This window comes from Manis javanica, chromosome 5 (assembly GCF_040802235.1).
Source record: "Manis javanica isolate MJ-LG chromosome 5, MJ_LKY, whole genome shotgun sequence".
NCBI classification, from domain to species: Eukaryota; Metazoa; Chordata; class Mammalia; order Pholidota; family Manidae; genus Manis; species Manis javanica.
The window spans coordinates 169,661,906-169,674,045 of NC_133160.1; the positions used below are offsets into that span (position 1 = coordinate 169,661,906).

The following is a 12,140-nucleotide window of genomic DNA, read 5'->3' on the forward strand; positions in this document are numbered from 1 at the left end:
TGGTGCTCATTAAGGGAATAAGATCAGTATATAGTAATCAGTAGGTTATGGGGATGCTTATTCACATAGCTCATAAAGACTTTAAAATACCCTAAGAGAGCTGGATGAGACCTAAATGAAGACATAACCCCATGGGGCAGCATGAGAGAAGCACCTGAGTGATGAGTGTCCTGGAGGAAAGACCAATGTTTAATGTCTGGTCTCCCCAAATTAATTCCAGTGGTTTTTTTTTTTTTCATTTTATTATCATTAATCTACAATTACATGAAGAACATTATGGTTACTAGACTCCCCCCTTCACCAAGTCCCCCACCGACAAACCCCATTATAGTCACTGTCCATCAGTGTATTAAGATGCTGTAGACTCACTACTTGTCTTCTCTGTGTTGCACAGCCCTCCCTGTGCCCCCCTCCCCCCACATTATACATGCTAATCGTAAGGCCCCCTTTCTTTTTCCCCACCCTTATCCCTCCCTTCCCTCCCTTTCTGCCCAGTCCCTTTCCCTTTGGTAACTGTTAGTCCATTCTTGGGTTCTGTGATTCTGCTACTGTTTTGTTCCTATAGTCTTCTTTGTTCTTATTCTCCACAGATGAGTGAAATCATTTGGTACTTGTCTTTCTCCGCCTGGCTTATTTCACTGAGCGTAATACCCTCTAGCTCCATCCATGTTGTTGCAAATGGTAGGATCTGTTTTTTTCTTATGGCTGAGTAATATTCCATTGTGTATATGTACCACATCCTTTTTATCTATTCTACTGATGGACATTTAGGTTGCTTCTATTTCTTGGCTATTGTAAGCAGTGCTGCGATAAACATAGGGGTGCACCTGTCTTTTTCAAACTGGGCTGCTCCATTCTTAGGGTAAATTCCTAGAAGTGGAATTCCTGGGTCAAATGGTATTTCTATTTTGAGTTTTTTTTTTTTTTTTTTGGTATCATTAATCTACAATTAGAGAAAGAACATTATGTTTACTAGGTTCCCCCCTTCACCAAGTCCCCCCCACATACCCCTTCACAGTCACTGTCCATCTGCAAAGTAAGATGCTGTAGAATCACTACTTGTCTTCTCTGTGTTGCACAGCCCTCCCCGTGCCGCCCCCTCCCCCCACTATACATGCTAATCGTAATGCCCTCTTTCTTTTTCCCCGCCCTTATCTCTCCCTTCCCACCCGTCGTCCCCAGTCCCTTCCCCTTTGGTAGCTGTTAGTCCATTCTTGGGTTCTGTGATTCTGCTGCTGTTTTGTGCCTTCAGTTTTCCTTTGTTCTTATACTCCACATATGAGTGAAATCATTTGGTACTTGTCCTCCGCTTGGCTTATTTCACTGAGCGTAATACCCTCTAACTCCATCCATGTTGCGAATGGTAGGATCTGTTTTTTTCTTATGGCTGAGTAGTATTCCATTGTGTATATGTACCACATCTTCTTTATCCATTCATCTACTGATGGACATTTAGGTTGCTTCCATTTCTTGGCTATTGTAAATAGTGCTGTGATAAACATAGGGGTGCACCTGTCTTTTTCAAACTGGAGTGCTGCATTCTTAGGGTAAATTCCTAGGAGTGGAATTCCTGGGTCAAATGGTATTTCTATTTTGAACTTTTTGAGGAACCTCCATACTGCTTTCCACAGTGGTTGAGCTAATTTACATTCCCACCAGCAGTGTAGGAGGGTTCCCCTTTCTCCACAACCTCGCCAACATTTGTTGTTGTTTGTCTTTTGGATGGTAGCCATCCTTACTGGTGTGAGGTGATACCTCATTGTGGTTTTAATTTGCATTTCTCTGATGATAAGTGATGTGGAGCATCTTTTCATGTGCCTGTTGGCCATCTGAATTTCTTCTTTAATCCCAGTGGTTTTGATTTTAACCACTTACTGTGAAATTTAACCAGCCGCTTCTGAAGTTCATTAGCAAAGGAAACACTCAAGACAGCCACAAAAACAAGGGGATTGGCTGTACCAGGACATTATAATGTATATCACGCACACACACGTGCATTCACATATCACCACATATGTTCTGCTGTCGCATATTCAACAAATAAAATACTCATACAAATATATGTACACATATGTGTGTATACCTTTTTATTGAAGACCTTATTAAAATAGTGTGGTTTGGTTGCAAGAATGCAACTGTAACTTTTCAGTTTATGTACTTACATATTGTTGAAAAATTACTTTGAGCATTAATGAGGGTAATTATGTGTCTGTGGACGTGTATGGTATGATGAGTGGCTGATCAGTGGCCTTTTGAGGGCCTATTCCTAGGCCACACTCCCACCTCTCCCGGGTGTGGCTCAGCCAGGCCCTCCCTGCTTAGAGAGCCGTTGGGAGCAGCTCCCTGACCCTGACGGGCCTGACCCGGCCTCTCCAGCCCAGGGCCGAGAGTACTCGCCCACTTGTCATGGTTTGTCCAGTATTTGTTGTTACCGATTTTTGCCTTTCTTTTTATCCCAGAACAAGCTAAAGATTTGTCTGTGCATTGGTTGCTTTCAAAAAAGACAGTTTCTGATTTTAAAGGATCAACTGTTCAGTTTCCTTGAAACATTTCTTTCTCACCTCTCAAGTTAAACCTTCATCCGTGGCCCTTGGTCTCTGTGATGGCCTCACGACGTGCATGGCCCTGTGCTCTGCCTCCAGGGCTGTGGCCAGAAGCCGGCCAGCTCCTGGCGGCCCCGGGGGCCTCCCACCTGGGTTTGCTGTTTCTTTCCTTTTTCTCTCCTACCAGTTTGGAAATGTCACTTTCTCTTTTTATTCCTCTATTAGCTGCTCTTAAATTTTCACACATGTTTAAACACATTTTGTGTCAATCCGTAGAACCAATCAGCTCCTCTTCCTAGAACAAGACCAGTGTTTGTTCCTAACTCTCCTCTCCACTTTCCAAACTTAACTCATCCAAAGTTTTGTTCCAGATCTTTGTTGGTGATTTTTAATCTTAGTTTATACTACTTTTATTCTAAGAACTATTGCCTAATAATTTTATTAAAGTTTTGACACAATGTCAGTGGTTGTGATTGAACAGGTGGTATGGGCTTTTGTGGGCTTTTGCACATACTGTGGGGGGGCCTCTCTCCATTGGCTTCCCTGAGGGGTGGGGAGCATGTTCCGTCTTTCTTTTCCAGAGGTTGCATGATCGGTGACCCTCCGGAGCTCCTGCTTGTCAGGATAGGCTTTGTTTTCCCCTGTTGCTTGAATGATCATTTGACTGGATATAGAAATCTAAATTCGAAGTAACTTCATGATTTAAAGACAAACCCTTCACATGTCACTTGGATGAACTGACTGAATTGTGTGCTTTTGACACTAAGCATTAAAAAGGGAAAGAAGCACAGGTGAGGCAGGTGTAAGCACCAACCCCTAGGCCCGCCGCTGGGCCTGGGAGCCCCGCCCGTGCCCTCCTGTGTCTGGAGGCAACGCGTGGTACCCGCGGCGTCTGGCCATTCTCGAGCCGCAGCTGGGTGGCGGCTGCAGGGTCTCATTCCCACGGGAATCCCGGGTCTCGTCAAAGCAGCATGTGACCAGCACTGCTTCCATCTCCGCGGTGTGCATGCCCTGCTCCCCTCCCCAGCCCTGCCTGGCGAGACCCACCCAAGGACCAGGCTTCCGGCATGACTGGCCCATGTTTCCCAGCAGGAAGGGAAAGTTTGGGGAAGCACTGCGGTGCGGGCGGCAGTCGGGTCTCCCAGCGGGGGCTCGCAGGCGCGTCCCTGGGCAGCACCCATTTCCCTAGTCATGGCAGGCATCTCCTCGGAAGTTCCCTGCCCAGGCTGGTTCTCTTTCCTGTGGAGGCGGGTCGTTTTCTCCCCCATTTTGGAACTTGTGTGTTCACAGGACCGTGGCAGAAAGTGCCCAGCAAGCCCCCACGGAGTGTTTTCTAGATCAAAAGAAGGCGAGGAAGGAAGTGCAGGCGCTGGGCTGTCGGTTCCCTCAGTTCCTCCCTGTCCTGCTCTCCGAAGTCGTGTGTGCGTGTGCTCACCCCGCAGGAATGCTTCTTAACGCGTCTGCCTCCTGGGGGTCCGGAGATTTCTGGGACTCTGTCTCTTCCATTATTCCTGTCATTTGAGGTCCACCTCTTAGAGACCCCGGCCGGCCTTCCGTGTGGGAAATGTCACCCCTTCTCTAACTCGGGGCCCACCACCCCCTTCTTTGCCATCCCCACATCTGCATAAGCATCAGGTCGCTGGTGGGCTCACAGCTGTCCCCGCTCCGTCATGAGCGGTTCTCTTGTTTCTTTAACGTGAGCCGTTGGTGGGTTTCATTCCAGAAAACTCTGTCCACAGTCTGCCTCCATCTCTGGGGCAGGTTCTATGGACACACAGTGGCGGCGTCCCTGAGCGCCTTCCAGCTCCTTCCCCCTGTGCCCAGGCAGCAGGTCCTCGTGACTTGGGGTGGGGGTGTTGACGTTTGAACAGGCAGTTTGAGGGTAGGGGTCCCAAGGGACTGCTGTACAGCCTCTTTCCCCCAGGCCCCCCAGGGCCAGGTGCTCCCACCGCTGACACCTCACGTCTGCTCCCATCATCCCCCAGGCCTCTTCTCAGGCCTCCTTCTTGTCCTGGGCTCTCCGTCAGTCCATCTCACCCACTTGTTCAGAGCACCTCATGGTACCTGTCGTCTGTGCCCTTCCAAATGTGTCCCCAGCGTTCGGAACCAGTCCGCTCGTCCATGGTCACTGAAGGGGCTGTGTCGTGTGTTAGGTCAGCCACCCGGGTGCCACCGCCCTGCCGTCCCCCCAGCGGCTCCGCCCTCTGTCCCTGCCCTGTTCTGTCCAGGGTATGTTCCTCTGCCCGTGGGCCAGCTGCTGCTGGGTGAGCTGATGAGTCACTACAGCCAACAAGAACAGGTGGGCCCAGCCTCACCGCCTCGAGGGAGGGCCATGTGGGAGCTGTGGTGCTGCCGGTCAGTGTTACATGTTCCCTCACTGCTCATGTGGGAATCCATGCTGATCCCACCACAGCTGGGTGAGGGGTCTGGGCCCCAGAGGGGAGCCACCATCGGTCTGTACTGGTCTCTCAGGATGCGGCCTGCCCGAGGGGACCTCAGCCCCTGGAATGGTGTGAAAGGGTCAGGGCAGCTCCGGCTCTCACTGCTGCTGAACCGAGGGGCAGGCAGCCATCTGCAGGGGACTCTGCAGGTGGGAGGCGGAACAGGGCCCTCCAGCAAGGGCTCCCAGGGCTGTGGGCACAGGGTCCCCAGGAGTGAGGGGGCAGCAGGCAGGGAGCCCTCTGCTCAGGCTCAGCTGGCCTGCCCATAGCATGATGGGAGCCAAGTGAGTGGGCAGGGGGTTGGGGGGCCCAGGGCTCTGGGGCCCGAGTGGACTGGGGAGGCGGGCGCAGCTGCTCTGTGGAGGGAGGGCCAGGGGCTGGGGTGGCTGTGAGGAACCTGGCAACCTCTGTGGCTCAGGCAAGGTGGGGGCGTAGGATGGCAAGTGTTTGGTTTGGGATACGTTTGGAAGTGAGCTGCAGGCCTTCCTGGCAGACAGGGAGGAGGACAGGCCTGCACACACCCGGGGGGTGGAGGGCCATCCACCAAGCCGGTCGCTGCGTTTATACCTGTCTGTGAGTGCAGCCACAGCTTCAGGGAACTGAGCGAAGGTCGTCCTGAAGCCCAGTTGTTTCAATAAAAGTTATATTTTTTAGTTTTTTTGAGATGAATAATGTGGCCATTGTTGATTGCCATGTCTAGCCGTGCTGAGCTCTGAACAGCATGCACGGCGTCACCTGTGGGGCAGGTGCTGCTGCTTACAGGGCTGTGCGGTGTAGTTTGCTCACAGTTAACTTTTTGTCTGGTATTCTAATTATTCTAATATTCAGAGACTTAGGTGCTGACTGGCACGATAGCTTGGACTTAAACAATACCGTGTCCCCCGGCCACATCCCCGGCCACGCTCCCCATTCCCAGAGCGCTTGCTGCCAGTCAGCTGGTGTGAGGTGGCAGCTGGTAGCTGTCTGCATTCCCAGGTCCCTGTGGGGCAGGGTGGTGGGTGCCGTGCCACATGCTTCTGGGCCCTCGTGGCCCCTTCACTTACAAATTGTTTGTACTGTTTGTGGGTTCTGATGTTTCTTAGTCACTTTGCAGGAATCTCTTGTCCCATGTCCCGTGCATGTCCCAGGTGCCCTCCTCTGTTCTATGGCTGTTGATCATTATTCACAATTTTTCAATTTCAAAGTAATTAAGTTTATTGATGTTTTCTTTTGCATCTTAAGAAATGTTCTCCCACCCCAAGGTCATATATGTGTTATCCTACATTTTCTTGTAAAATATTTTAAAGTTATGCTTTTTACAATGAGGCTGTAAGCCACCTGCAGGTGATTTGTGTACAGTGCGGGCAGGTGTGTATGTTGTGTATGTGTGTGCATGCAGGACTGTGGTGTGGTGTGTGTGTGCACGTGGGGGTCTGGTCTTCAGTGGGTGGGTGTGTGATGCGGAGTCTCCTTCCTGGGCCACCAGCTGGCTCGTCAGCCTTTGCTAACAAGTGCTCCTCCCCGGGTGCTCAGACCCTCACCTCGTGCAGGTTTCCACACGCACTTGGCGCTGTTCTCATGGTCCACTGTCTCCACTTGTGCCAGAACCACCAGTAGTTCACTGCATGGCAGTCCTTGAATCGCTTTACCTATGAAGCTGTGATGTCTGATAAGGCTGGTATACCCCCTTGTTTTTCTTCCTCAGTTACCTTGGCTAAGTGTGGCCCTAACCCTAACCCAACTTGCCACATTCCTGAGTGACCTCGGTAGAAATTTTACTGGAAAGTCTCTGACTCAGTCCAGACGTATTTTGGGAAAAGTGAAGTGTTGACAGCTCATCTCCCTGTCCGCAGACCCGGCCACCCGAGCCCGCTGGGTGGTCTCGCTTGTCGTCACCGCGCGGTGTGGTGGTCAGGCCCTGGCGTTGGGGGCCTCTCACTCCCGTCGCGGGTGGCACCACTGCCAAAACCGCGGCCGAGCTCCAGCGGCCGAGTCCGTGTTCGTGCAGAGGTTTCCTGCTCAGAAGGCGTGGCGAGCTCTTCCTGATTCTGTCTTTTGTAAGTGCTCGTGGAATCCAGGTGTGTGGGGAGGCTCCCCACGGACAGGGGCCTCTCTCTGGGCACGGCCACTTGTACCCTGGCCAGCATGGCTCCCCTGCACACCTGCCCTGGAGCAGTGTCTGGTGCCAAGCAGCATGTGTTGTAAAGCGACCCTGTTGGTAAACCATGTCTGGGCCAAGGGTGCCTAGCTTTCATGGCCAGAACACAGAAGCCACAGCTTCCCTCAAGTGTGCTTTGTGACTGCCCTCGTGGGCTGCTCCAGGAACGGACCCTGTCGCTGGTGAGACCCTGTGACTTCGGTGGCCCTGGCCCGCCTGTTGTCAGCCTTACTCCTCACAGCCACACATGCCTGGGGGTTCTGGGCAGCAGCCCCAGGGGGCCATGAGTCGACCCACCTGATGGGACCATACCCCATCCTCTGTCCTTATCAAAGCTACGAGAAGCAGTGCCACACTGTGGCCTGGTGGGTTAGTTCCCCCCGGGAGCTCAGACTGCAAGCAGCCAGTGCCGTCACCCCTCTGCAGAGGGCGTCTCCTGTCTTGTCTCCCCTGCTCTGGCTGGGAGTGCCAGGGCTCAGGGGCTGGCTGTGGCAGCATCTCTGCCTCACCAGCTCTGGCCCTTGCCTGTGAAGCCCAAGGCTTCTCTCCATTCCTGGCTTCCAAGTGTTTGCAGTGAATGGTGTTGGGTTTCATCAGATACTTTTTCAGCCTCTGTTGATCTTCTTTAAATGCTACTATAATAAGTGGCATAAATACATCTTCCTACTGTTAAACCATCCTATGTATTCCTGTGGTAAACCGAATTTGATCATGATTTTTTTTTTTACTATCATTGGTTACTAGACTCCCGCTATTATCTAGACCACCCCACATGCCCCATTACAGTCACTGTCCATCAGCGTAGTCAGATGCTATAGAGTCACTACTTGTCTTCTCTGTGTTGTACAGCCTTCCCCGTGTCCCCCACCTACATTATATGTGCTAATTGTAATGCCCCTTTTTCCCCCTTACTGCCCTCTTCCCACCCATCCTCCCCAGTCCCTTTCCCTTTGGTAACTGCTAGTCCATTCTTGGGTTCTGTGAGTCTGCTGCTGTTTTGTTCCTTCAGTTTTTGCTTTGTTCTTATACTGCAGAGATGAGGGAAATCATTTGATACTTGTCTTTCTCCACCTGGCTTATTTCACTGAGCATAATACCCTTCAGCTCCATCCATGTTGTTGTAAATGGTAGGATTTGCCCTCTTCTTATGGCTGAGTAGTATTCCATTGTGTATATGTATCACATCTTTTTTTTTTTTTTTTAGATAAGTATTTTTTATTGAAGGGTAGTTGAAACACAGTATTACATTAGTTTCAGGTGTACAACACAGTGATTCAACATTTATATACATGATAATTCTAAGTACCAGCTATCACCATACCAAGTTGTTACAATATTTTGACTATATTCCTTATCCTATACATTACATCCCGGTTACTTATTTATTTTACAATTGGAAGTGTGTACTTTTTTTTTTTTTTTTGTGAGGGCATCTCTCATATTTATTGATCAAATGGTTGTTGGCCACAATAAAATTCTGTATAGGGGGGTCAATGCTCAATGCACAATCATTAATCCACCCCAAGCCTAATTCTCATCAGTCTCCAATCTTCTGAAGCATAACGAACAAGTTCTTACATGGAGAACGAATTCTTACATAGTGAATAAGTTCTTACATGGTGAACAGTGCAAGGGCATTCATCACAGAAACTTTTGGTTTTGATCATGCATTATGAATTATAAACAATCAGGTCAAATATGAATATTCATTTGATTTTTATACTTGATTTATATGTGGATCCCACATTTCTCCCTTTATTATTATTATTTTTAATAAAATGCTGAAGTGGTAGGTAGATACAAGATAAAGGTAGAAAATATAGTTTAGTGTTGTAAGAGAGCAAATGTAGATGATCAGGTGTGTGCCTGTAGACTATGTGTTCATCCAAGCTAGACAAGGGCAATAAAACATCCACGGATGTAGAAGATTTCTCTCAAAGCAGAGGGGGTGAGGTTCAAAGCCTCACTCTGTTGATCCCCATTTTCTCACCTGATGGCCCCCCTGCGACTGTGCCTGTCTTAGGTTGTTCCTCCCTTGAGGAATCTTACCTGTCTCTGGCTAACCAGTCATCTTCCGGGGCCATACAGGGAAATGTTAAGTTGGTAAGTGAGAGAGAAGCCTTATTGTTTGAAAAGGTTAGCTTTTTACTTCTTTGCATATTTTATGCCCTGTGGCTTCTATGCCCAGCATTTGTCTTGAGGTGTCTTTACCACTTGGATGAATTATGATACTCAGTAAATTCGATATGAGGCACGAATTCTACTTAAGGGTTGTAATTAGGAAGGAAGAAGAAAAGCTATAGAGGTAGCAGGCGGAAGAAAACCTGGGAAGATTGATTATTTCTTTGACATATCTTCTTGTAGAGTAACTTAAGCATGTATAGGTTTTAAACTACTAATTAAATTACACACACACACATTAACATAATAGGAGTACAGTTACATAACCAAAGCAGACCTGTAAACCAGCCATCTCCAGTGAAACCAAGAAAACCAGTCAGACACCTTAGGCATTTGTGAAAACTTATCTATAATATGGTGGATATTGTCCAACTGAACTTGAACAGTCTGAGAGAAATCAGACAAATTAAAACAACCCATTCCTGGGGACTGTTCACATCCCATATGTTCTTTTAACAGTAAATAGTCTGTAGTTGTAAGATTTTGGAGTGCTACAATTTGCACTTCTCCTAATTCTTGGTTGAGTTCCAACAGTTTAGATCCAGTCAAATTTGTTGTTTTGCTGTATGTACAGGCCAGCTTAGATATCTCCTTCTTCATTCCCATGGCAAGTCCAGGAACTGGTGGGATGAATGCAGCTACACCTGTAGCAGTGCGTGGATCTTTGTTGGGGTTTTTTGATGGTCATCTTCTGGCATGAGTCTTCCCGAGAGTGCTGATGTTGGAAGTTCTTCTTCATATCGTATCTTAGTTCATTTTCTGGGTAGCCAAATTAGGCTTTGATCCTCTGTATAAACACAAACAGACCCTTTGCCTACACTTTTATATGCCCTTTATATCATTGTGTAGAACTCACTGGAGGTCACCACACAGGAACTGCTTTTTTTTTTTTTTATCATTACTCTACACTTACATGATGAATTTTTTTTTACTAGGCTCTCCCCTATACCAGGTCCCCCCTATATACCCCTTTACAGTCACTGTCCATCAGCATAGCAAAATGTTGTAGAATCACTACTTGTCTTCTCTGTGTTGTACAGCCCTCCCCTTTCTCCCACAGCCCCCGTGCATGCTAATCTTAATACCCCCCTTTTTCTCCCCCTCCCTTATCCCTCCCTACCCACCCATCCTCCCCAGTCCCTTTCCCTTTGGTACCTGTTAGTCTATTCTTGAGTTCTGTGATTCTGCTGCTATTTTGTTCCTTCAGTTTTTCCTTTGTTCTTATACTCCACAGATGAGTGAAATCATTCGGTATTTCTCTTTCTCTGCTTGGCTTGTTTCACTGAGCATAATACCCTCCAGCTCCATCCATGTTGCTGCAAATGGTAGGATTTGCCCTTTTCTTATGGCTGAGTAGTATTCCATTGTGTATATGTACCACATCTTCTTTATCAATTCATCTACTGATGGACACTTAGGTTGCTTCCATTTCTTGGCTATTGTAAATAGTGCTGCGATAAACATATGGGTGCATCTGTCTTTTTCAAACTGGGCTGCTGCATTCTTAGGGTAAATTCCTAGGAGTGGAATTCCTGGGTCAAATGATATTTCTATTTTGAGTTTTTTGAGGAGCCTCCATACTGCTTTCCACAATGGTTGAACTAGCTTACATTCCCACCAGCAGTGTAGGAGGGTTCCCCTTTCTCCACACCCTAGCCAGCATTTGTTGTTGTTTGTCTTTTGGATGGTGGCCATCCTAACTTGTGTAAGGTGATATCTCATTGTGGTTTTAATTTGCATTTATTTGATGATTAGTGATGTGGAGCATCTTTTCATGTGTCTGTTGGCCATCTGAATTTCTTCTTTGGAGAAGTGTCTGTTCAGCTCCTCTGCCAATTTTTTAATTGGGTTATTTGCTTTTCCTTTGTTAGGCGCATGAGCTCTTTCTATATTTTGGATGTCAACCCTTTATCGGATCTGTCATTTATGAATATATTCTCCCATACTGTCAGATGCCTTTTTGTTCTATTGCTGGTGTCCTTTGCTGTACAGAAGCTTTTCAGATTGATATAGTTCCACTTGTTCATTTTTGCTTTTGTTTCCCTTGCCTGTGGAGATATGTTCACGAAGAAGTCACTCATGTTTATGTCCAAGAGATTTTTGCCTATGTTTTTTTCTAAGAGTTTTATGTTTTCATGGCATACATTCAGGCCTTTGATCCATTTCGAATTTACTTTTGTGTGTGGGGATAGACAGTAACCCAGTTTCATTCTCTTACATGTAGCTGTCCAGTTTTGCCAACACCAGCTGTTGAAGAGGCTGTCATTTCCCTATTGTATATCCATGGCTCCTTTATCGTATATTAATTGACGATATATGTTTGGGTTAATGTCTGGAGACTATTCTGTTCCATTGGTCTGTGGGTCTGTTCTTGTGCCAGTACCAAATTGTCTTGATTACTGTGGCTTTGTAGTAGAGCTTGAAGTCAGGGAGCTTCATTCTTCCTTCTCAGGATTGCTTTGGCTATTTGGGGTCTTTGGTGGTTCCATATGAATTTTAGAACTATTTGCTTTAGTTCATTGAAGAATGCTGTTGGTTTTTTAATAGGGATTGCATTGAATCTGTAGATTGCTTTAGGCAGGATGACCATTTGAGAATATTAATTCTTCCAATCCATGAGCATGGGGTGTGTTTCCATTTATTGGTGTCTTCTTTAATTTCTCTCATGACTGTCTTGTAGTTTTCAGGGTGTAGGTCTTTCACTTCCTTGGTTAGGTTTATTCCTAGGTATTTTATTCTTTTTGATGTAATTGTGAATGGAATTGTTTTCCTGATTTCTCTTTCTGCTAGTTCATTGTTAGTGTATAGGAATGCAACAGATTTCTATGTATTAATTTT

At 47.2% G+C, this 12,140-nt stretch overlaps 1 protein-coding gene across 10 annotated transcripts in view; it reads left to right on the top strand.

Moving 5' to 3' along the window:
* PCGF3 (polycomb group ring finger 3) overlaps positions 1 to 12,140 on the top strand; it is a 77,616-nt gene that overhangs the window by 34,539 nt on the left and 30,937 nt on the right. The gene's annotated exons all lie outside the window — the stretch shown is intronic.